The sequence below is a fragment of the Aedes albopictus genome, chromosome 1 (assembly GCF_035046485.1).
Source record: "Aedes albopictus strain Foshan chromosome 1, AalbF5, whole genome shotgun sequence".
In the NCBI taxonomy this organism is placed as follows: Eukaryota; Metazoa; Arthropoda; class Insecta; order Diptera; family Culicidae; genus Aedes; species Aedes albopictus.
The window spans coordinates 103994524-104022126 of NC_085136.1; the positions used below are offsets into that span (position 1 = coordinate 103994524).

Here is a 27603-nt window from a genome sequence, read left to right on the forward strand (position 1 = left end):
AAAGGGGGTCGCGCGACCTGAAAGTTTGGGAACCTATGCCCTAGAGTTAAGGCCATCTGATCTACAAGCGTAATTAGTGAACTATTGCAGCATTATCAAGTGGTGAGTTCGTTGCCAGTTTGAGGATCTTCATGAACTTCCTTGCGTATACGTCATCGCATCTTCTACTAACGTATTTGGTTGTCTCTAAGAGATTTACGACTAAGGTTCATACTCACACAACCTGAGGTAACTATGATCTATCAAGTTTTGAGTTCGAAGAATCATTGAGGGTTTCCAAGAACTCTCTTGAGTATAGGTCATCCAATCTACGAGGGGTACTAGTTGTATCTAAGTACATTTAGAATGATAAACCTCATTCTCATTCTCACACAGCCCCAGGCATCTATGTTCTATCAAGTGATGGGTCTATGATTGTATGGGAGTATCCGAGAACTCCCTGGAGTTAAGGCCATCTGATCTACAAACGTAATCAGTGATCCATTGGGACATTATGAATGAAAGTTATGCTTGCATAGCCTCATGCAACTATGTGCTGTCAAGTGGTGAGTTCGTTGTCAGTTTGAGGATTTCAAAGAACTTCCTTGAGTATAGATCATCGGATCTATTAACGTATTCGGATGTCTCTAAGAGATTTAAGACTAAGGTTCACACAACTCACACAACATCAGGTAACTATGATCTAACAAGTTTTGAGTTCGAAGAATCTTTAAGGGTCTCCAAGAACTCCATTGAGTATAGGTCGTCGAATCTACGAGGGCTACTAGTTGTATCTAAGTGCATTTAGAATGAGATTTATACTCACACAGCCCTAGGCATCTATGTTCTATCAAGTGGTGGTTTCTATGATTGTATAGGAGTGTCCGAGAACTCCCTGGAGTTAAGACCATCTGATCTACAACCTTAATCAGTGATCTATTGGAGCCTTATGAATGAAATTTATGCTTACACGGCCCAATGTTGTTATGTGTTGTAAAGTGGTGAATTCGTTGTCAATTTGAGGATCTCGAAGAATTTTATTGAGTATATATCATCGGGTCTACCAACGCTTCATGACTAAGGGTCATCTGAGACCTCCTGAAACCTCCTGGGACGCCCTGAAACGGATTGAAACCCCTTGAAACGTCTTGAAACGCTTTGAAACGCTCTGAAACGCCTCTTAAACCCCTACAAAATCTCCATAAAGTTCACCTGAGAGCCTTTGAAGCCCCTTTGACCCCTGTGAAACCTCCTGTAACGCCCTGAAACGCATTGAAACGCCTTGAAACGCTCTGAAACGCCACTGAAATCCCTATAAACATCCATAAATTTACCTGAGATCCTGCGAGGCTCCATAAAACGCCTTATAAACTCCCTGAAACGCATTGAAACGCCTTTACACGCTTTGAAAAGCCTTTGAAACCCTCATGAAACCTCCGTGAAATTCATCTGCGAGCCTCTTAAGCCCCCTCTAATTCCCCGGGAACCTCCTGAAATGCCCTGAAACGCAATGAAAACATTGAAACGCCTCTGAAACCCTCGTGAAATCTCCGTGGAATTCAACTGCGAGTCTCTTAAGCTCTCTCAAGCTTATCGGAAACCTCATGAAATGCCCTGAAACGCATTAAAACGCCCTGAGACGCCTTGAAACGCTTTGAAACGCCTCTAAAACCATTATGAAATCTCCGTGAAATCTACTTCCTTGCCACAAAAGCCCCTTCAAATTCATCCGAAACCTTCTAAAATGCCCTGAAACGCATTTATACGCCTTGAAACACTTTGATAAGCATCTGAAACCCTTAACTATCCCCCCTTACCTTCATGAACGCCTTGAAACGCTTTGAAACGCCTCTAAAACCCCTATGAAATGCCTCTGGAATCCCCATGAAACCTCCGTGAAACTCATCTGAGTTTCTGAAACCTCATTAAATCTCTCTGAAACCTCCTGAAACGCCTCTGAAACACAAATGAAATCCATGTGAAACGCACCTAAGAGCCTCTGAAGTTCACTAAAATACTTCTAAAACCTCCTGAAACGCCCTGAAACGCCTTGAAACGCTTTGCAACGCCTCTGACACTCTAGTGAAGTTCATCTGAGAACATATGAAGCCCCCTAAAAGCCCTTTGAAACCTCCTGAAACGCCCTGAAACGCTTGGAAACGCCTCTGACACCCAGAAAAACTTCCTTGAAATCCCTTATTTAGGCAGTTCCGACTCGTTACCTAAATGGAGGTTCGGGTGAACAAGCGACTGACGCTAGTTTCTTCGTACGAAGTGTTGCTGATATCTTAATGCGCTTTAGGTATTACTTATTGCGTTCAACTTCTCAGCTCTCTATCTACCATTCAACCTAGTATGTAGCGTACCTCCTGTAAGTGTGTACAACTAATGTAGCAACATTCCGGAGGCACTACAAACGAGCGGTTGTAGTCCATCCACGGCGGGCGATATACCGTCCGTCACCATCTGCAACAGTATTATCAGCCAGCAGTAGTTATAGTCAACATTTTTTTGGTTTATAATTAAATTACTGGGATCATGCAAGCGGTCGGTGGCTGGGCTGGCGGTTGGTCCTTTTGCGGAAAGGTGCCAACACAACGCATGCCACTAACATAACATTACCTCTCTAGGCAAGAACGAAAATAAAGCTCGCGAGCGAGCGAGCGTCCTCGTGGCGTGCATTCATTGTCACCGCATCGTCGACCGACTGATGCGGCTCAACGTCCACTCGTCCGTCCCATCACAAACCAAACAAGTCAACAAACGTATCTATCTTCTCAATCCCAAGTCGTCACCGCGTGCTGTTGTTGCTGCTGCTGCTGCTGACCCGAACACAAATCCACATCGGGCTCGGTTTGTTTGGCAGTAACCAGAAATGCGATAATAACAACAATATATATATTTTTGAGGAACAGACGTCATGCGAAACCGATCGCGTCGAGAGGGACCATGGGGCGAGGTACAGCGATAAGGGAAAAGTACTCAATTTCGTCCATCATGATTTGGAGCATTTATATTAAATATATTTTTCTTCCAACGACTTTGATCTTTAATCTTTATGTATATCAAAACTGAAAAATGTCATGAAATTTTTTTCCATGACATTTCACGAAATTTTCCAACCCTGCTTACGGCAGACCGTTGAATTCTTTGCATCTGCTCGACCTGCATAATCGATAACTATAAGACGTGCTTAACCACCCATTCGGTGTACAATCCGAACAATATGCGATATTGTTGAAACGTCTACATTACGGTCCGTGTATGGTATTGCTTGATTAGGGAAGTTCGTGCTGGGATGCCTGCGTGTTTTTTGGAAGTGGCTGTGAGGCCGTGAAAAGTTGACCGGTTGGTTGTTGATTATTCTTAAGGACAAACGTCTTGAAATCCCGCTTCAACAGTGCATCAGAACTTCAGACGCACAAATTTCGAGAAGCAAACTTCAAACAACAGTGCATTTTATTGTTCTGTTCTTGCTCACTTGTAATAAGCTTAAATTAAGAAGATCAGGTGCGCTGGTTTCGTTTACGATGAGATTTGTGCCCTCGAAATCGTGAGTAGGCCACTGTGGCGGCCATTTTGGGATTCTAATAAGTCTGTCCTTAAGTTGACGTATCACAGTTCTCCGGTTGCATAACTTGCAGGCGTGATATGACAGATTAACAATGTCAGTGATGTAGAGTGCAAAATAAAAACTTGCAATCGTATTTCATTAGTTCAAGGTTTACCTCTAACGTCAAACTTTAACTACTTGCCACTTAAAAATTGTAATTATAAAACAGACAGTACACCGTCTTCAACTAGAGGTTCTACAGACTTGACGAACACCAACATTCTGCAATGGACAACACACACACAACAACCCAGTAGCCAGTGTAGAATGTTTTGCACGACGAAAAGTTTTTCTCGACTGGAGCGGGAATCAAACCCACAGACCGAGGTTTTAGGACATTGTGTCGAAAGACATTTGGTTGAATAAAGTTTGGTCGAATGGCATTTAGTCGAAAGTGAATTTGATCGAAAGGACATGCTGATTTTTCTCATCATGGATGTCTCCTTCTTCTAGTAGGGGATGTGTGCCATCAGTATTCTCACGCTCCCATATTCATCCTATACGAAAACAAGCGATTACGGCACCGATTGATTCCGTTCTTTTTGTTTTCATGGGTGCGCACTTCTAACAAAAATTACAAAAATAAGAAACAAAACAAACAGCGTTTCAATCCTTTGTTTTTCGTAGGATGAAAATGGGAACCATATGCTTCATAATGGAAGCAATACCCTATGTTCTTTCAAGTTTTATAATTTGAAAATGGTCACGGCACGGCCACGAAGCCCACTACATAGGGAGATTAGGGGCATAATGGACAACCGGGGCGAAATGGACACCCCTGTTTTTGCCGAAACCGTTGACTTTTATGTAAAACTTTCAATGCATAAGAGTAAAGGAACAAGTCATGGCTCTATTTTTCAAAAGTACCGTATATATTGCTCCAAAATAACCAAAATATCATTGAAATTGAAATATGTTTTTCATATGATGAAATTCTTATAATTTCGAAGCAGCATCAAATAAGGTAATACGAGTGTTGGAGTGTGTCCACCATAAAAACAAGTGAATTGATACCTTATCTACATGTATACGAAGATTTAGCAATGGATGAAGTATTTTATTTTTGATCAGAATTTACTTAAAATAACAATTTTAATGTAGTAGTCGATTCGGGGCGAAATGAACACTGGCAATTATGAATGGATGTACGTGCATTGCATACTGTTAGGCGTTTTAGAGAGTTTGGAAAAAATCAATCCGATTATTTTAGCCTAAAGTTTATTTAATTAACTTTGATGTTATGTAAACTCGTCTAAGATGGAGTATTATATCCGTGGTATTGTTCTTCGTAGGCAAATTACTTAACTGGTCGATGTAACCAAAGAATTAGCATAAAACATGCAGAGGTGTCCATTATGCCCCGATGGGTGTCCATTTCGCCCCGTACCTTTCCTGCCAGCCCTGAAAAACACACGATTTACAATTCAATATTTCTTCACAATAAAGACATTTTACATCCTGTAAATGATTGAAAGACGTAGGAAACATGTTAAAGTTGTAAGTCAACTGATAATATGTTCAGTTTTACTCTGTTATACAGGCCTAACGTACTCATTTGCTTAGGGTGTCCATTATGCCCCTAATACCCCTAATTGATTGGATTAACCAAAAACTGATACCATACACCCAGGTACGAATCAAAACGTGGAACGCTTACCCTAATAAATGCGTGGAGCTCATGGGAACACATTTTATTTTAGAGAGCCGCACGATTGTACTCAAATCGACGTCATACTCTGCTTGATTCCTACTTTGCTGCTATACCTACATATGACTGGAACGTGATAAGCAATCTCCAATGCATTGGACTTGCTTGCTTCAAGTCGATGAATGACCGTTTAGTTGTAGCAGTTTTGAGTAGTATAGCTGCTCGGTTTAGCATTAGCACTCATTCCCGCCCCTTACCAGAGCACATAAATTTGGGGCTATTAGACTATCCTGACTATTAGACAAAATTGAAGTTTGCCAACGGTCAAAAAGTATTCTGATCATGTCGTTGGACACTTGAGAAAAAAGCAAACATCTCTACGTTCTCTCAGTCCTATGAATTTGGTTGTTGTTGTTGTTAGTAGAAAGTAAAAGTCCAAAGAATACGTTTGGTCATAGCATGGTCAAGCGTACGAAATAATATTTAGTTGTTTAGTAGACGAATTTGGAACCAATATGCGGATTTCACGGGAACGCCATGTGGGATTCCTCTAGGAATTCCTCCTTGTATTTCTCTGGATATTCCTACTACCTATGATATCTTTCGGGTTTCCTCTACAGATTTCAATTGGGATTCTTTTAGCTGGAATTCCGAAGACCGAAAGGAGTTCCTGGAGAAACTCCATGAGAAAAATCAGGAGGAATCCCTGGATAAAATGTTTAACGAAATCCTTGAATGAGTCCTTGGAGAAGGCAGAAATTCCTAGCGAAGTACCTAGAAAAATTTGGGAAGGTATCACAGTAGGAATTACTAGAAAAATCCTAGGAGGAATTACTGCAAGAATCTCTACAAAAAATTCTAGAGAAATTCCATCAGAAACTCCTGAAGCAATCCTAAAAGAGCAATCATCAAAGAAATATCTGGAAATATCTAGCGAAATTCCTGGTGGAGTATTCCTGGAGGTATTACAATAAAAAATTCTGGATAATTCCTAGGAGGAATTGCTGGCAGCAGAACATGCTTGAGAAATCGCAGCTGGAGTTCCTGAAAGAACCCTATGAGAAATTTCTGGAGAAATCCCTGAATAAAATCTCTGAAGGAACTCTGGGGAATCACCCGAGGAACTTCTGGAAGAATTATTCCTTGAATAATCCCAGCAAGAATTCCAGAGGAAATCTCAGTAGAAATATCTAGAGAAATCCCTAGAAGAATTCCGGAAGAGATATCAAGTAGAAATTTCTAGATAAATCCTAGGAGGAATTGTAGAAGGAACCTCTGCAGGAATACCATCCTGTGTGAAATCTCATCAGGAATGTCTGAAGTTCCTGAAATAAGTTTTCATGAAGAAATCCATCAGGGAACCTAGAGAAATCCCTAGTAGGATTAAAGGAGTTCGAGTTTCGGATATCGCAAAAAAACAGCTCAGGGCGATGAATTATGAAAAATCACGAAATTTAAGGTGTGGTTTGGATCAAAAATGACCCTAATGCCAAAGGGAGGTTAAGTGAGGTAACGGGTTCGATTCCCGATCGGTCAAGGAACTTTTCATTTCCTTGACTGCCTTTTAAGTACCTATTAGATTGTTTGTCAATTGAGCAAATATTTGTCATTTTTTATCAAATATATTTGACGAATAATGTAATGACCAAATAAGTTTGGCCAAATAAGTAAGGGGAAATATTTAGCCGTTATTTGCCATACACAGACAAATAATCGCCTACTGGTTGTTAGCCAAACATTTTTGCCCATGACATTTGGACAGTTGGAGCTGGAGCGAAGGTATTTTTTGTTTTCAAAGTTAATAAAAACTACAATCACAAGCCGACTTTTACAGCCATCTGCATCCTGTGAACCATCATGGATTAAAGTTTTGTTGGCTTGAACTGTGATTATCTTGGCTGATGAATGTTTGGCGCTGAAGACGTTCGGCATTTCTGAATCCTCCATCGACGCGGATCAATCCGTACTCGTCGACATTGGCCTTCAACCGTCGAAGTGGAAAATTTACACATACCAAACGGTCAATGATTCGAACAGAGGAATGGGACACGGATGGATTGAGCGAGGACGTAACAACACGTCCCATAATGCCACTCTATGAATTATTATCCCAAGTACATAGGGATTCCCTTACAATTTGGGACAATTATGCAAAGAAACTGACTTCGTCGACGGCGGAAACAAACCGTTGGATTTTGGCTTCTCAGAGGAGATCAGTGGCCGTGCCGTAACTTGCCAGTCTTGTTGAAATTTCGGTAGGTTGATGCCATTATATTAATTTATCTTATGATCAGTTTGGTTTTCGTTACAGTGGGCCCTACTCATTAGCGAAACTATGGATTTTTGCCAGGAAGTGCACTACAAATAAAAATTCATTTGTTTATCCATTTATTATTTATCGTCCCACATTTCACAACAACCCACTCAAATTCCCCGCTTTCCCGTTAGTCTCGCCCATGGTCCCACTCTACGGGTCAAAGACATCCTTATTTATATACACTCCATGTCTTATTTCTTATCGTATCCACTTTCGAATGTACTGGTCGTACGCACCCGCATCCCATTTCAACAGTTCAGTTCCTGAAGTCTGGGATTTCTCCAGGAGTTTCTTCTGAAATTAACCTTGATTTCCTTTCTTAAATTTTCTTCTGGAGTTTCTACGGGGCTTGATTCAGGAGTTCCACCAAGAATACGTATTGCGGAATTCTTTCGAATTTTTTTTTCTCAGAACAATGTTTTTAAATTCCTCCAGGAGTTTTTTCTGGGGCTCCTCCAAAAGTTTCCCCGGGGGTTTCTCCAGAAGTCTGTATGATATAATTCTTCCAAAAGTTTCATCTATAAATCCTCAGAGTTCATTGTGGGAATGCTTCTGGAAGGAATTTTCTGAGGACTTAACTATTGTAGGTTTCCCTAAAAAACAGAGCAATTCTTCGAGAAGTGTTCAGAAGAAATCCATTTAAGAATATGAAAGAGCCCACGAAAGGGATTTTTATTGGAAACCCGGAAGGAAGTCCTTAAAGAATTGCTTGAAGGAATTGACAAAATTGCTGAGGCAGTCCTCAAAAGGAACACTCTAGTGAAATTTCTTTAATAGCTGAAAAAAAACAATTGGCTCGATTGTCCGAGTGTTGCGGAATACGACACCAACAGCTCAGCGATATTAGTTAGCTCTGGATGCTCTGATGTCCGTTTGAGGTTGACACAGTTGGAAGAATCTAGAGCACTTGATGATCGTCTCCTACTCCAGCTTGCTGAATGAGAGCAAGCTTTGTCGAGAAGCATCAGCTGGTGGATGAAATATGGATTAACCAATCGGTAGATACTCCTGCAAAGGTACCACACCCAAGGGCGTCAATATCCACTACTATTGCAATTAATCATTTTGAGCAGTCGTGTCACTTGATAACGTCGTCATCCAAGAACATCAGAAACAGCATCCACTGGTATCAACATGAATGGCAACTTCCACCAAAAGTATCGTCGGGTCCGAAGCAGTCAGTGCTATCAAGTTTAAATCCTATAGAAAGTTACGTTTCTGCTCATGTCTAATGGCCAACAGAACTGCTACCACAGAACCTGCCTTTCCAGCAACCGTGTAGCAGGAATCTAGGCATAGGAAGGACCGGTAATTGAATTAATCAGAATCAGACAAATGAGTCCGATTTGTACTCACTTTAATTCAATACAGCACCTGTCAAAACGTTTGACCAAATAAGTTTGTGGCAAATATTTGATCACAGGGTGCTTTGACAAACATCTTTGGCAAAATATTTGATCAAATTTAACGAAGCAAATATTTGCCATCATAGCAAACAGTCTAATGGCATAGAGTTTTTTTGTGCCTACAACACGAATTACAGATGCAAAACGGTCATTGGAAGAGGAAGCTCTTAGTTAAAAACTATGAAAGTGCTCATAGAACATGAAGAAGCAGGCTTCGTCTCAGTGTGGACGTTACGCCAAGAAGAAGTAGAAGGAGAAGCTGATAATGTTTTGTTTACTTTCGAAAATAAAACTTGGAATTGCTAGAATCGGTTCCCGGTAAATATATTGGCTTCAAAATGGCCACAAGTATTTTAGACAACGCAAAACAAGCACAGAATTGTAAATTTTGAAACCCGTTATGTTTCCATCGATTCCAAAAAGGTCATATGTATTTGCCATTCAAAATATGAAGATCACCAATAGATTCCGCCATTTTTTTGGGATACTTACAAGCATAGGGTCACGGTTAATTAGTAATCATGTGCTGTCAAATTCATCCTATTCGGAAAAAGCGATTACCGCACCAATTAATTTCGTTCGTTTTGTTATCATGCATGCTCACTTCTAACAAATACAAATTGAAAATTGATTGACCGCCCACAGTTGTAACTCCAGTAACGCCCAATCAGCTACACTTACATAAGGGACCAATGAGATACATACATAGTTGCTTAGGACCAACCGTGATATTCAATGTGTGGGTATTGATGATCTTCTATTTTTAGGCGACAATGGCGCCTGCTACGTCAGGTCCATGTGGGGATTGCGAGGGGAATAATAATTGCAATCGCTTGTTGCCTACAGGCCGTTGAGTGTTCTGCGCCTGCACTAGGTCATGCGGATATCGAAGTGTTGTTGGAAAATGTTTGTTTTTGGCACCGAGGTTCACGCATTGATGCGTGGATGCCAGACGTAAAGTGATGGATTAACATTGCACTTGGTTGCATAACTTTTAGGCGTTATATGATCAGGGTGGCCACTCAACTCGGTAAAATAAATTCCCGGTTATTTCCCGGTTTTTCCCGGTACCTAAAAATTTTTTCCCGGTTTTCTAGTAATTGATTTATATGGTTAAATCGGAACACTGATATTGCTATTTTCTATTTTCTTACCTTACTGGAAGCGCACCATTGTCAAAGGTCTAACAATGTCAAAAATATCATTCATCATAAACAGCCCAAGTGAAGTAGGCTTTTGGCTCAATTGATCGCGTTCTAGGAGGTTGACAATTTATGGCGGCTTTAATAAATTTTACATTTATATATTTTTTGAATTCCCCAACAATATAACACCATAACTGTTCAATTTTATGCTTTAAGCTTGAACTGTTTAATGCTCAAAATGACATAAAAATACTTGAATGCGATTTTTGTTATGTGCAAGTTATCAACATTCAAAATTCAGAAAACGTTAGTAAAATCTCGAACAAAGCGAAAACTAAATCATGCCTAACAATTAGAAGCGAATGAGCCCTGCTATTAGAGCATCTTTGGTGGAAAAACAAAATCCAATATAGGCCACATTTAGTAAAAAGTCCATATTTTCTCTAGTCCTAAAAACTTAAAATATTTCTCAAGAAAGTATTTTCGGAATTTTATACATATTAGATATGCTCTATTCAAAGTTAGGGTAAAGATTTTTAATAGAAATGCCAAATGAAATTTTTGAAAAAAAAAAACTCAAATCAATTTCTCGAGAATCTACTGGAGCAATCCCTGGGAGATTATTCGAAAAATCTCTTGAAGAAACTTGTAAATGTAATCTGGAATGTAAAAACTATTTGTGGAATCTCTGGAATAATTATTAAAGGATTCCTTGCTAATGTTCACTGTTGAGATGCTTGACAGTATACTAATGAAAGAGGGACTCCTGAAGAAATCCATGGGAGGATTCAAATAGGTAAAATATAGTTGGAATTCTCAAATAAATTACTCCAAAAGTATTTGACAAAAAGCATGTAAAATCTTTAAGAACGTCTTTAGAAATTATTTATAATTTTATCAATAATTTTCTTGAAAAAAATTAAATTATTGGTAAAACTGCTTGATATGGTTGAATTGTTTTGGAAAAGTTACTTGTAAGACGTTTCAAGAAATCCCTGGGAAAATATCTTGTTAAATCTCTTAATGAATGTTTGGAGAAATCTCTAGGAGAATCTGCGAAGAAACTCTTGGTTTATCATCAAGAGAAATGTTAGCCAACCTGGAAGAATCGATTGTATACTATCTAAAGAACATGTCCAACATGAAATACTGGAAAAAATGTTATGAAATTCTTGAAGACGATCGATTTAACAGAATTTCTAAAATCATACACATTTGTAATTGTAAAGGAACACTGCGGTAAAATAAAGTATTTTTATTAATATGGCAATATTTTTATCTGTAATGAAACAATACACTGACTGTCCTACCCAAGACAAATTATTTAACGTTTTCCATTTATACCTTAGCTTTTACAAAAACAATTGTAATTCTCTACAACAGTTCTATTAAAAAAAGTCCAAGATTTAAATCAAAATTTAAGAAAAATCTAAAATAAATCTTATGATTAAGTTTTGAACTCTAAATCTAGTATCTGCGATATAGTATCTTTAGATTACAAAAATATAGATCATGTTCTAGAAAAAAATATGATTCTCATGTAGATGCAATAGAAATTATTATCCTGGACCTTCAATTTTAAGGGTGGTTTATGTTCTAAGCAAATTCCCGGTTTTTTCCCGGTTTTTCCCGGTTGTTTGCGATTCCCGGGTAATTCCCGGTTTTCCCGGAATTCCCGGTTGAGTGGCCACCCTGTATGAAAAATTAGTGCTGTGAAAGTTGGAAGACAGAGAAACTTTTTTTTTTCAATCCGTTTCTGGTACTAGTAATCGCTATGAACATACGAATATACATGAGATGTATACCCGGCAGAACAGGGAGCGATATAGGGAAGCAAGAGTAGCCGAAAAAGGAATCCACCGCAAAAAGAAAAAAAGAGCACGAGGAAAATGTGATTGCTCACTGCTCAGGCGCAAGAGAGTATGGAACAGAATGATATGCGGAGATTTTACGAAACTGTCAATGGTGTGCGGAGAAAAACAACGCCTTCTCCCGTCATGTGCAACGACCGTAATGGAAACTTACTGACAGTCAAGACTATGGTGGCTGCCAGGTGGAGAGAGCACTTCGAGGTATTGTGGAACGGTGGGAGTGGAAGAGCGACGGACAGAATTCGAATCGACGACGACGAACAAGCTGTGAAACCTCCAACGCTAGACAGGATCAAGAAAGCCATTAGGGGACTGAAGAACAACAAGGCTGCTGGGAAGGACGAACTCCCGGCCGAGCTTCTCAAGCACAGTAGTGAGCAGCTGTATCAACTCTTACACCGTATTATATTGAAGATATGGGAGGAGGAATAACTGCCTGCTAGTTGGTTGGATGGTCTCATTTGCCCTCTTTTCAATCGACTGGAGTGCGCGAATTACAGAGGAGTAACACTCCTCAATTCAGCGTACACAATTTTGTCCGGAGTTCTGTTCCACAGGCTGAGGCCGATTGAGGAGTCCTTCGTCGGCGAATATCAGGCAGGATTTCGTGAGGGCCGATCAACGACGGATCAGATGTTCACCCTGCGCAAGATTCTCGATAAATTTCGGGAGTACAACTTGCAGACCCATCATCTGTTTATTGATTTCAAGGCGGCGTACGATTCAGTGAAGAAAAACGAGTTATGGCAGATTATGATCGAACATGGATTTCCGGCGAAGCTGATTAGACTGATTCGTGCGACGCTTGACGGATCGAAATCAAGTGTACGGGTTGCGGATAAAATTTCGTCATCGTTCGTAACCTTTGACGGACTGAAGCAGGGCTCCTGGGCTTCGTACCTTTTAAGAGGGAGACTCCGAGGATTGGACTTACGATTAACACCACAAAGACCAAGTACATGATTACTGATGGTCAACGTCGATCCGTCCGTGGTAGTGGTGCTAGGTGGGGAAAAGTTTGAAGTTGTGGATGAATTTGTTTATCTTGGTTCTCTATTGACGTGCGATAATGATGTTACCCGCGAGGTGAGAAGACGGATTACGGCTGCGAATCGGGCCTTTTTCGGTCTGCCAAACCAGCTAAAGTCCCGCAGGCTGCAAACGAAGACAAAACTCGCGTTGTACAAGTCGCTGATTCTTCCGTTCGGTTTATACGGTCATGAAACGTGAACGTTGAAAGAAGTTGATCGGAGAGCTTTTGGGGTCTTCGATCGTAAAGTGCTGCGAACAATACTCGGCGTTAAACTGGAGGACGGCATCTGGCGGCGTCGCATGAACTACGAATTGTACCAGGTATATAAAGAGATGGATATAGTGAAGCGAACACAACACGGCAGGCTGCGGTGGGCTGGACATGTAGCTCGTATGCCGGAGGAACGACAAGCTGAAATTACATTCAGCGGAGAACCAGGAAGGGGTCGTCGGCTTCGTGGAAGGCCGCGCACACGTTGAGGAGGGCCTCTAAACGTTCAGGGCGACTGGAAGCGATTGGCCTAGGACCGAGGCAAGTGGAGCCGGAGTAGATAGAAATGTACAAATAAGAAGAAAAGGGATGAGCCAGGGATTGAACTCAAGATCTTCTGCATTTGAATCAGAAGTGATAATCAACCTCGTCTTGCCTTTCAATTCAATAACTCAAGAAGAACAATTGTAGGGTGTGTGTGCCATCAGTAATTTCACGCTCCCATATTCATCTTATGTGAAAACAAGCGATTACGACACCGATTGATTCTGTTCTTTTTGTTTTCATGGGTGCTCACTTCTAACAAAAAATACAAAAATAAGAAACAAAACAAACAGCGCTTCAATCCTTTGTTTTTCGTAGGATGAAAATGGGAGCCACATGCTTAATAAGGGAACCAATACCCTACATTGTAAGAATGGTATTGCAACCGAACTCATCAAGTTGGGCCCAAACATGTTGGCTCCTTGTTTGAAGCGGCTGTTGGTCAAGTTTTAGTGGGTATCCAGAAAATCGTCAAAGTTGGAAGGATATAGAGCTCAGGATTACCAATTTCAAGAATGTCGGATAGCAATCCTGAAAAGATTGTATTCACAGCAGATCCAAATGGAATTTTTCAAGCTATAATCTATGAACTCAAACTTCAGAACGTCGTATTAGCTTAGCGTCTTGCAAACATTTGTAAGTTTGAAATAGGACCGTCCTGCTCGTTAGTAAATATTGCCCTACCAGTCACACTGTATAATACCGATACCGCAGATCAGCAGCACTCCACTAGCCTCCAGTCAGTGCAGTGGATGAGCAAGATGCCTCCCATAGCTGGAGTGAAAGATACGTAAAAGATGATAATGATAATCGTTGCTTTGTGTGAAATTGATTGTAATGTATACTAATGTGCTACAATCGCGTGCTCCGCTTCTCCGGGCCATCCCACAGCCACAGAGCTAGAGACAACAAATGCGTTTCACTTTCCATACCGTACGGCGGCAACGGCAAACTATACAAAACATAGCGCAGCGTGTACCTCAAGCAGTAGTGGATTGTTTCGTTGCACTCGCTGCTGTCTACTAATGGGCGACTAACGATTTCATTTGAATATGACAAACCATCAGCAGCGTGACGACGACAACCGAGCAAGACGATCATGTTTTGAAGCGGAGGCGCCAGCTCGTCACAACAGCAGCGGCAAAACGCGGCTGGGGAAACCGGTCGGTCTCCGTCCGCCGATCACCGAAGTCGTCTAGGTCGACCGGCCTTCTTCTAATAAAAACACCCGAGGTCAACTGGAGCGTGCTACGCTCGAGCAACAGTGTGCTCTCTCTCGCTCGGTGTGTATCGGTTCCCGATGTCAATTATTCACAGGTCCGGGTGAACGTATATGTTTGCCTGTATTTGTCGATAAAAATATGTAAACAAACCGATCAGCTGATCGCGACGTCACGTTTGCCAGAAATTTTGTTCGGAGCTTCTGGAACGTGACGTCACCTTCGGCAACTTCGTGCGATTTCGGCTTGCCGAAGTTGACATGACACGACTACTACTTCAAAATTATCATATCACAAACACCACTTTGCCCGATGGGCCTAACCTGGTGAAATTCAGAACATTGATCGGTTCCGTAGCCGTGTCCGTGTGTATATCGACGAAACGTCAACATTTCACTGTTCTGCAACAACGCAACGGTGACTGTTCTAAAGTGCGAACGCAAAATCTTGTTCTTGGTATAAGGCGTAGTTAAACCAAGCGGAGCAATTCTCCTGCTTTGCCCTAATTGTGTCTACGGATGCTACTGCATTACTGGAAAAGGGGGGGGCGTGGGATTGGCGACAGGTGAAACGAATCCTTCCATTTTCCTAAGCATAATATGCTATCAGAATAACGCTCTACAGAAGCGGGTTGAGTTTCACGTCCAGTGGTTTTCAATTGCTTGCGACATGTTCTCGGTAACGCTCAAGATGTCTCACAATTTGAATCTACTTAGGATTTTGTTATCAACAGTCAAGTTCCAATAAAATAAACATTCATTTTCACGAAAAAAAAAATATAATAATATGCTGTGGGGTGGAGGGTTCGATTCCCGCTCCGGACGATGAAATTTTTCGTGAGAATACAGGGTGCGTGCGGTAATTTTGCACTAACCTGCAAACAGGAATATTTCATCAAAGGGTTGCAATAAAAATATAAATCCCACATCATCAAATGCACCATATTTATAGTGAACTGTGAAAAATATAAAACCATTAATAATCAAAAACGTGGTGGTATGAGAAAATATTTTCGGATCCTATGTTTTACACTAGCACGCCCAAAAACATTTCGGGTTCTACTATTTGTTGCGTAAATAAGACGAAATCAGTAAAATGTAATGTGTAAAAGCTTGATAATGATACACGAGACGTAATGATACAGATATGCTTCAAAAATTATAATTTAAATAATTTTGACGTGGTGCGTTTAACACATTATCGAATGGCATCAATAAAAACTGGTTGTTTTTTTCGATACACTAAGTCTAGGGTACAACTTTTTTTTAGTCAGCATCGGATCACTAAGCGGTCTTCAACAAAGATGTTCCGCATAGAATTCCCTATAATAATACTAAAAATAAGGGTTATTGAACGCTTCCATTGCCATCTAGTGGCAGAAAACTAAAACTATGCCCTTCCTGCACATATTTGTACCAGTTTTACCATATAGACTTCAGACTAGTCGACCGATACCTAAGACCTTATCAATTCAGCTCAAATTTGTGCTGTAGCTTATGGGAGTCTAAAACAGCAAATTGAGGTGGTCAGATTTAGGATATTTTAGTTTTAAATTTTCTCATAAATGTTTGAGCAGCCCTAGTAGAATACCAGCTTCATAGCGTTCTTGACAGCTGAGAAAATGCAGATAGTATGCAGCTGCTCCATATATTTATACTCAAGTTGTTCGCATTTTCGTCTTCTAGAAACCTCTTTTTCAAATTTATGGGATATTTTTTGAACGGCACACATAACGATGATACCATTAAAGCTCCTCGTACATAAAAATATTCTAGTTTTACCTAAAATAACACAATTGTTGACCTAAACACAGAGAATAACACTAAAACGGACTTGCAGCGGTTCTCAGGATCGTTAAAAAAAGGTTATCGATATTAGGATCACTTTTTTCTTCCTAAATCGTTGAAATAATCACAATTGTTCGCGAAAAAATCATTTAGTATAGATCTATTGTCGAATTATTTTTAAAACGTGTTTTATGATTACGATATGATTTAGTGCAAAAATATCGCACGCACCCTGTAGTTTCTTCTCCGTATCCACTGGTGCATGCTCGGTATGTCCCTTGTCTAGTGTCGAGATTCGTTCAGTGAGTACAGCCTCTGGCCTCTGGTAATGGGCGCTATAGTAAATAGCCCCACTGTCAGTTGCGAAAACATAAGATATTTTGGTTTGATGATCAGTTATGGGAATAGGTTTTTTTTCACTTCTCACGATTATAAAACCAGTGTTGGGAATACTCACTTGCATAAAGTTATACTCACTTGCAGGGATGGGAACACTCACTTAGAAAGAGTTACACTCATTTGCTGTTTTCTCATCTCAGAAGCATGCTATCAAAAAACAGTGTATGGAGCACTTTTACCTTGTGGTTTTATCTCAAACTTTCCCGAATAAAGTAAGGGTCGCACACGCATTCCAAAGTCGTAACAGAGCGTTGAAGGCAACTCTCCACGAGGTGAGTGTAATTTACATTCACCTCGTGGAGACTCGCCTTCATTGCTCTCTCACGACTTTTTTTGATAGCATGCTTCTGAGCTGAGAAAATACCAAGTGAATGTAACTCTTTCCAAGTGAGTGTTCCCATCCCTGCTCACTTGATACTGTATAAGTTCAGAAGCAAGCTATCAAGAAAAAGTGTTTGAAGGACATGTACATTGCAGTTTTATCTAAAAGTTTACCAAATAAAGTAATGGTCGCACACACGCATACCAAAGTCGTGAGAGACCTGTGAGTACATGGTGAGTATTGTGCGTTTAGCACTAAATTGATTTCCGAAAAAAAAAATCATTGACTTCCGCTGCCTTTCCTATGCGTTAAACATAACATCGGAAGTAGTGCGCTGTACAGTAAATCTGGTTCTCTATACAGCACACAACTTCCGACGTAATGTTGACCGCATAGGAAAAGCAGCGGAAGTCAATGAAGTTTTTTTTCGGAAAAATTTAGTGCTAACGCCACAATATAAATTACACTAATTTTACTCACCTCGTGCTCTCTCTCACGACTTTGGTATACGTGTGCGGCTCTTACTTTGTTCGGGCAAAATTTTAGATGAAACTACAATGTACATGTCCTTCATACACCGTTTTATGATAGCATGCTTCTGAGCTGAGATAGAAGCAAGTGCGTATAATACTTATGACACACGTGTGATACAAGAATCATTGTACAATTGCGCTTGAAATGAGTGCCATACTGAAAATTCTCTCAGTTCAAATCAGTCTTGCTAAAATTTTCTTGACACTGCGTACCGTTGTACAGGAATCACACTCGTATCACATGTCTGTCCGGGGTATAACACTTGCAAGTGAGTATTCCCAACACTGTATAAAACTCTTTAATATCTCATTATTATGAATATACGGAAAAGGCAGCACGTGATTAGTTGAATGAAGCAATCACATTAGACACGCATTGTGAGGCAGTATTCCCAAGTAACAATTCGAAGTCATGAATAATCATGCATGCTGTATTATTGTTTGTTTATTACAATCTTAGTTGAATAAAAACGTATGTGGAATAATATGCCGAAATGATGTTATTCACATTGTAAGTAAGCCCTAATAGAATACCGTCAAACGGGGTTACTTGCAACAGCGGTGTAACTTGCAACACGATGACACACACTAAATGTGAAATATTTTCTAATAATAACACAGCGCAACATTTTTTTGTCTCAAGAGCAAACTTATGTGTCTTCGAAGGATTTTGGGCTGCTGAATTCGAATCCAGGGGGCTCAGATTTGCTATAACACGTCACAATTTTGAGCTATACCTCAATTTATAGGGCAAAATATGCGATTTTGGGCTTTTTTGACTGCAAGCCATTATTAAGCAAGGAAATATTTTTTTCAAGCAATCAAAAGGTTAATTTGTCAATTAACATCTAAATTAACGACTCATGCAAAATATTTCGTTTTACCAAATCAAATTTGATAGATTTAAGCATTTTATGTTAGTATGAAAACTTGCATGCAACTTTTGGAGGATGACTTGTATGTGAAATATCGTACCTATCATAAATCGCCTAAAACTATCAAATTCGATTTGGTAAAACGAAATATTTTGCATGAGTCGTTAATTTACACTACCCGTCATAAGTACGGACTCACAAAAAGTATTGCAACAATATTGCATCACCCTGACTCACCTCGGAATCTCCAAAACCTGAGGACTTACAAAGATGCTGTCTTCAGGAAAGTTATTCAGAAGACCAAAAGCAACAACTTTTCTATAGGCGGCATTTTTGTAGGTGTTCTGGTTTTAGAGATATCGAGGTGAGTCAGGGTGATGCAATATTGTTGCAATACTTTTTGTGAGTCCGTACTTATGACGGGTAGTGTAGATGTTAATTGACCAATTAACCTTTCGATTGCTTGAAGAAATGTTTCCTTGCTTAATGGCTTGCAGTCAAAAAAGCCCAAAATCGCATATTTTGGCCTATAAATTGAGGTATAGCTCAAAATTGTGACGTGTTAGAGCAAATCTGAGCCTGGATTTGAATTCAGCAGCCCAAAATCCTTCGGAGACACATAAGTTTGCTCTTGAGACAGACAAAAAGTTATTTTTTGTTACGCTGTGTAATGAAAACAAGTATGCCCCACTATTTGGTTTATAGAGATCATGAGTATCAAATATCGATGAGACGGGCTTGGTGGTCTAGTGGCTACCGCTTCTGATTTATATGCAGAAGGTCCTGGGTTCAATCCCTGGCCCGTCCCTTTCCTCCTACTTTGTATCTTTCTATATACTTTTTCTCTGCTCTCTACATATACAACTCATGTATATAAACATGTTCATAGCAGTCGCTAGAACAGAAATGGGTTGAACAAGCCGTTTCCCTTCCTTCCAAACTTTCACAGCACAGTGTCACAATCCTATTAGAAAACGCCTACAAGTTATGCAATCAAGCGAACTGTGCCGCACATCTTTAAAATAACAAAAACACACAATTCTATCACCTTCCCCTGGTATCCACACACCAATGTGTGAACCTTCTGCCAACCAATTCCCACCAACACTCCAACATCCGCATGAATTTGTGCTGGCGCAGAGGTATATTCGGCCAGATGTGGATACAAACGATTGCAATCATCACTTCCTTACCCCTTCCCCACATTGACCTGCAACCTGACGTGGCAGGCGCCATTGTCGCCTAAAAATAGAAGATCACCAACGCTCACACACTGAAGATGCCTGCTAGTCCCTGGTAGTTATCTCATTGGTCCTTGTGTGAGTGTAGCTGGTCTGGCGATACTGGAGTAGCATCCACGGGCGGTCAATCAAGCTCAAGCTCAAGCACAATTATGAGTATCAAATATCGATTAAGTGGAAAAATTAATTTTATTTCTTTATTTATTGTTTAGCTACACTGTTAGAACGATTTGCTCATTTTATGCCATAAAAACTAGCATGAAAATCGTACTTCACCTCTCCCCTACGGTAAGTGTGATAAGTCTGATGACCTTGCTTGCAGTTAGGGTACTTAATAGTAAGCTTAGCTAAACGATAAAAGTTTTATAAACTTATCGACTAAGTAATGTAAAAAATCATTATAATACAGTACGGACCCGATTTTGTCAGCCCCATTTTGCAACGAACTTTATGCTCTCATCAACGGTCAAATTTTGACCAATTTATTTAAGATCATCATCAAACTATTGCTGAATGGCAGAACATAGAGGAGTTAAAAGTGTGAATATCTGGATAGATTTTTGAGGGAAGCAAAAAAATGTTTTTCGGAAAGGGGCTGACAAAATCGGGTCACTTATGTATCACGGTCCGACAAAAAATCAACTTTTGTTCTGCCCAGCTCTAAATTTTACCTTTTCTGATTGCTACCGACTAGAAACTCATAAATCTGAAGTTTTGACCCTCCCTCTCCTGGGAAAGAGGAGGGGCATTGATTTGTAATTTTGGAAAATCGAAAAATTCCGACGTTTTTCGATCGCTATTTCGGCTAAATGCACGATATCAAAAAAGGAAAAGGTTGACCACGGAGCTTTAGGGGAATCTATGACATTTGGTCGAAAGACATTTAGTCGAATGACGTTTGGTCGAATGACATTTGGTCGAAAGTACATTTGGTCGAACGGACATTTGGTCGAATGGACATTTGGTCGAAAGTCATTTTTTTGGAAAAGAAGCATATGACATTTAGTCGAATGGACGATTCGTCGAATGGACATTTGGTCGAAAGGCACTAACTGATGAAAAGGGATGTGAGTGGAAAATAATATTATGGATTTCGGTATCATAATTATTTATATGTTATTGAACAAGCAAGCCTCGTTGAATAAATGTACGACTCGTGCTGAAAAAAAAATCATCATTTTGCAACTTGTTGCATAAATAACCATTTTGGCTCGCGTTCAGTTCATATGCAACACTGCGTCAAAGAATAGCCTATGTTTAAGGACAAACATCTTGAAATCCCACTTCAACAGTGCATCAGAACTTCAGACGCACAATTCTCAAGAAGCAAACTGTAGTTTGACAGTGCATTTTATAATGCTGTTTTCGCTTACTTATAATAAGCTTGAAACAAGAAGATCAGGTGCACTGGTTTTGTTTACGAAGAGATGTGTACGCTCGAAGTCGCGAGTTCTGGATCCTAACCAATCTGTCCTTAAAAGAAGGAAAAATATCCGATGAAAAAGTCTGCAGCTATAACATCCAAATATCAAACGGAAGAACGGCTTGCATTCAAAAGGAGAAATTGCTTCTGAAACAATCAGTAGTTGGTACAGGAAAACGCAATGAAATAAATAAACGTGAAAGAATAGCCTATGTTTCAAAGAAGGAAAAATTCATGATAAAATGACAGCAGCCATAACATTCAAACATAGTACAAATACGAATTTTGAAAGAATAGCCATGTTCAAAAGAAGGAAAAATCATAGATGAAAAAATCACAACCATAATGTCCACTTTTCACTCTCAGCACAAATAATACACTTGAAAGAACAGCGTATGTTGAAAAGAAGGAAAAATATTTGATGGAAAAGCCAGTATGTTATACACAAAAACGCAATGAAATGGTGAAACTGGAAAGAAGAGCCGAAACCTACACTGCACTTCAATGTTTGCTTTTTATGTTTGATCAAATTGCTATACGACTTAGCGTCCATTCGACCAAACGTACTTTCAACCGAATAAGTTCAGTAACATATAAATTATTATACCGAAATCTATAAAATTATTTTCCATTCAAAACTCTTCATCAGTTAGTGCCTTTCGACCAAATGTCCATTCGACTAAATGTCACATGCTTCTTCTTCCAAAAAATGGGTTTCGACCAAATGTCCATTCGACCAAATGTCCGTTCGACCAAATGTACTTTCGACCAAATGTCATTCGACCAAATGTCCTAAAGCCGCTTTAGGGGTTGTGCAACTACCAAGAAAATTTGACGAAGATCCGTCAAGCCATTCTCGAGAAACGGTGTTTTTACGAAATGATGTTTTAAAGATTTCTTATATTGCACGCAAAGAATCCAACTACTATATGGCACAATTTCTGATTTAACCATGCCGTTTAGCATCATGGTGTCTTCGAGGAAGTTTTTCACTATAATAACGTGCTTCTTTTAACCTGTTGGTAAAAATGATCAAAAATTTACTTTTTGAATTTTTCAAGATACAAGGTTAATGTCTTCACAAGAGTTGTAGAAATTGCTGTTTTGAATATCATTGTCGAAGACGCTAAATTCGTAACTCCGTTAGTTTTCAAGATACGTTACGTTTTTATTACCGACGGCCCCTTAAAAGTGTTTTCCCTCAATGGCCGTTACACATATTTATTTCACTTTTTGTCTTTTTTGACTGGTCGAGGGAGGGGGGGGGATAAAAATGATAAAGTATTTAATTTGAAAAATATTAAAAACTCATCGGATTTATTAAAGAATTTTGAGAAAGACCCGAAATTATGATAAATATATTTTTATTGGCCCCCTCAAATGCAAAATCTACCAAAAATTTTTGAAGGGTGGGAGGAGAAATTTGTATCATTGGATTATTTTGACTTTCTAAAATTTCTAAAAGAGACAATTACTTGTACTTTCGCATTTGTATGAGGTAATTTGCTTACAATTAGCAAAGCAAATCAAAGATAACCGTACACACCGTAGTTGCTACTCCGTGATTGACCAGAACAATCGAAATTGCATTCTTAGACAACTTGTTGAGAAAGTGAATATGATGAAAACTCAGATTAATTTTGGTAGTTATGGATAAATAATGTTGAAATGATTAAAAAAAAAACTCCATTCTGCAAATGCAAATTTGAAGCATGAAGTAAATTGTTAGAGTACTCGATTTTTCTTCATAATATCATGCCAATTAAAAGGAAATGTAAGAATGTAGAGCACAATATGCTATATGCTAGAAGAAATTGGTAGAAATCATCAAAATAGTTCATTTTATTCAATAAACAGAGTGTATTTATAATTTCTGAAATAGTATGTACATATCTCCATGATTACTTCATTATGTAATTTGACAACTTTAGTAACACTGAAAAAAAGCTATTATATTATAGTATTTGGAAGTATTCATTAAATACATTGTATACAAAATTTGAGAACCAAGCCGTATTCCTGTTGGGATGTAATGCTATAAATAGAAAGAAACACATTTCGTGGCTATAGTGAAAGGATAAATATGAATTAACTTGAAATAAATGGACTTTGTACCATTAAACTATCTTTTATCATGTTGCGAACTTTTTCCCCAAGTATGAAGTAAATGTTCGCATTGAAGTACTTGCATTAAAAGCTTTATTACTAGAGCTACAAAAAGAACTCGGTAAAATCTAGTGCTATGTTTTTAAGGTTACATGATAGGGAATCGTTAAGCAATGAAAAACGAAGTTATTGTCTTTCCGCTTAATAGTTATTTTGTAGAGACTTTTAGGTGCGAACTTTTGCCCGCACCACTTTATAGGCAATTGTAAGCAAATTACCTCATACAAATGCGAAAGTACTAGTAATTGTCTCTTTTAGAAAGTCTAAATGTTTGACCTATTGGAGACTGTGAGAATAGAATTGTGGAATCCAAATGAAAACGTTATTGAGAAAAAAATACTTTCAAGGAGCCGTCGGTAATAAAAACGTAACGTATCTTGAAAACTAACAAAGTTACGAATTTGGCGTCTTCGAGAAAGTTATTCAAAACAGCATTTTCTACAAGTCTTGTGAAGACATCAACCTTGTATCTTGAAAAATTCAAAAAGTAAATTCTCTATCTCACTTTTAGGGGGATTGATCATTTTTACCAACAGGTTAAAAGAAGCACGTTATTGTAGTGAAAAACTTCCTCGAAGACACCATGATGCTAAACGGCATGGTAAAATCAGAAATTGTGCCATATAGTAGATTGATTCTTTGCGTGCAATATAAGAAATCTTTAAAACATCATTTCGTAAAAACACCGTTTCTCGAGAATGGCTTGACGGATCTTCGTCAAATTTTGTTGGTAGTTGCACAACCCCTAAAGCTCCGTGGTCAATCTTTTCCTTTTTTGATATCGTGCATTTAGCCGAAATGGCGATCGAAAAACCTCGGAATTTTTCGATTTTCCAAAATTTCAATTCATTGCCCCTCCTCTCTCCCAGGAGGAGGAGGGTCAAAACTTCAGATTTATGAGTTTCTAGTCGGGAGCAATCAGAAAAGATGAAATTTGGAGCTGGGCAAAAAATTTGTCGGACCGTGTAATTCCTGCAGAGTTCCTTTAAAAATCTGAAAGTGTCCCCTGAAAGAATCTCAAAAAGAGTCTTTTTCAATATATTAGAGGAATCCCCGAGGGAATCCCAAAAAAGATCTGCAAAAGAAACCTGGGATAACCCCTAAAGGAATAACAGGAGATCTCCCTGAAGGAATCCCTGGAGAAGTCCCAGGAAAAAAAATAATATAGGAATCCTGGAAGAAGTCTCTGAAAAAAATCCAGGGAGAAATCCCAAATGGAATTCAGGAGATTTTTCTCAAGAAATTCTAAAAAGAATCATATAAGAAATCAATTAAGGAACTATGGAAGCAATACATATTCCTATCCAGGAATCTCTAGAAGAAGGAATCTCTCATTTAATCTTGTTAGAAATCCCTATACGAAACCATGAAACATAAATGACGAAATGTAGGGAAATATCAATGGAGGAATTATGGAAGGAATTCCTAATGGAAGCCCGGAAGAAGTCTGAAAGAATCCCGGGAGTAAACCCAGGGTAAATCGTGGAGGAATCCCTGATGCAGTCTCAGGAATAACCCGTGGAAGAATCCCAATAGAAATCGCGGGAGAAATCAATGAAGGAACCACTGGATAAATTCCAGAAGGAATCCCCAGAGAAATCCCAGAAAAGGTCTCTACAGAAACGAATCACAGACGAAATTTCTGATAGAATACCAGAAAGGATCCAGCAGGAACCCCAATAGGAGACTTATCTGAAAGAATGCCAATAAAATCCCGGGAGATGGTAATAAAGGAATCGCAGAATGAATTCCGGAACAAATTCGTTAAGGAATCTTGGAAACAAATCCTTGAAAGAATGCCTGAATGAATCTCGAGAGATATCTCTAAAGAAAATCTTGGAGAAAACAATCAGTGGCGATTTCCTAACCTCAAATCTACCTGTTCTAAACAAACTGGCTTGAAATTTGTAGAAAATGACAAGGGTAACCATTTCCGGCCATTTGCAATTTGATTCTGACCCTGAATCTTCCGCAATTGCAATTTTTAGGGTCGTTGAACAGGTAAAAAGTGAGGTTACGAGACGCCACCGAGAACAATTAAGAAATTTTAGTAAGAATCAACGAAGGAAAGTTTCTGGAACAATCCGTGAAGTATCCCGCTAGGAATCAATGAACAAATTCCTAAGGGGATCCTGGGCGAAATCAATGAAGGAATCCTGTGAGGAATCCTTGATGGAACTTCGGTAAATATCGCTGGGATTTCGGGAAAATTCTCAAAGAAAACCTAGGAATGAGCAATGAATGAATCAAGGATGCCGGGCGATATCGTTGAAGGAATCTCCGGAAAAATGTCAAAAGAATTCCATTAAAAAAAAACTCGAGAGAAAACAATGAGGAAATCCCGGGAGCAATTATGAATGGAATCCCTGGATGAATCATTGACGGAAACTCAGGAAAAGTTTTCCTGATTCAGAGAGAAATCCCCAGAAACAAGCATACGAGAAATCAATGAAGGAAACCTGGGTGAAATATCTGAAGGAATCCCTGAAAATATCAAGGAGGATTTCCTAAATGAATCTCGGGATCAATTCTTGAAAAAAAGGTACCGTGGAAAATCCCTTAATAAATCCCGTTAGAAACCAATGAAGGAATGATGGAAGAAGTCCAGTGAGAAATCTCTAACAGAATCTCAAAATTCCCCGGAAACAAATCTTGGTAGTAATTCCTAAAAGAAACCAGGGAGGTATCAATGGAGGAACTGAAGGATGCTCTGGATTAATAACTTAAAGGAAACGCGGTAGAAACCTAGGAAGAATCCCTGATGCAGTCTCGGAAAGAATCCCGGAAGAAATCCATAAAGGAATCCCGGAATGAATCAATTGAATCTCGTAAGAAAACCCTGATGGAATTCCGGAAGAAAACCCAGGAAAAATCCCGAAGTAATTCCTGATGCAATATCGGGAATAATCTGTGAAAATATTCTGGAAGAAATCCGAAAAGGAATCCCGGGAGGAAACAATGAAGGAATGTTGATAAAAATGTCGAAAATCAAAGAATAAATCTCCTGGGGATTCCGGAAAAATTCCGCCAAAAATATCTGACGAAATACCGGGAAACACCTGCAAGAACTCTGCAAGCTACCCAAATGGAATACTCCGAAACTCGGGACAATTTCCGTTAACAGGATCATTGCAAGAAATCGCGGGAAGAACTGCACGAGAATTATCAGCAATAGCTCCCGCAGAAATCTCACAAAGAACGACGGATGTAACCTCGTAAAAAAATCCTTGGGAGAAATCCCGAAAAACTTTGAGAGACATCCCAGGAGCAAAATCGGAAGAAATCCTCTATGAGAAATCCTGAGGTGAACTCCGAGGGAAATCTCAGGTGAAACTGCAGGAGAAATACCACGAAATCCTTAACAAAAAAAAAACGGGGGAAAATTCTGTAGAAATATTGGGAGTAGTTCACGGAAACTCCCAGGAGGAATTCCTGCGGAATATTTGTGAAAAACTCCTGAAGTCCTTGGATGAGTGTAAGTCTTGTGTAAACCTTGTGTAAATCACAGGAATAACTCCAGCAGAAACGCTGGGAGAAATCCCGGGATGTTCTCCTGGGGAAAACTCTAGAGGAACACCGGAAGGAATAACGGAAATTCATTCGAGGGGAATCCCGAAAGAAACTCTAGGAGAAATCCCGCGACAACATCTGAGAAACATCCTGAATGAAATTCCTTAGGAGATCTCGGGATAAATTCTGGGAGAAATCCCACAAATTTGTTCGGAGGGACTCCTGGAAAAAACCTGATGCTGGAAGCATCATGACTACATGATAAATCGGAAATTGTAGGCACACAAAGCGACAGTTTCAGAATTTCTTGCAATTCCACCGTTCGATGGGTTTCAAATTCATGATTTTTCATCCAGAAGTTAAGTTAGGCACTGTACCGATGACCAACAACGGATCTGACCACTTCCGGATGTTCTGGAACCGGTTCTGGAAGGGACCCCCAGAGGATACTTTCAAAATTTCTTTCAGCTCTACCGTTCGACGGACGGCTCAAAATTTATGATTTTTCATCCAGAAGTCAATAGGCACTGTACCAATGACCAACAATGGATCTGGCCACTTCTGGGACCCCCAGCGGACAC

General features: G+C 39.4%; 1 protein-coding gene and 1 long non-coding RNA gene across 2 annotated transcripts in view; one reads left to right on the top strand and one right to left on the bottom strand.

The window, feature by feature from the left end:
• Positions 1-27270, top strand: LOC134285092 (uncharacterized). Its single transcript, XR_009996139.1, has 2 exons — positions 1-7019; positions 7075-27270. It is a non-coding gene; the product is annotated as an uncharacterized LOC134285092 (long non-coding RNA).
• Positions 1-27603, bottom strand: part of LOC109409462 (E3 ubiquitin-protein ligase znrf2) — a gene marked incomplete at its 5' end in the record, with an annotated part of 61210 nt that overhangs the window by 23584 nt on the left and 10023 nt on the right.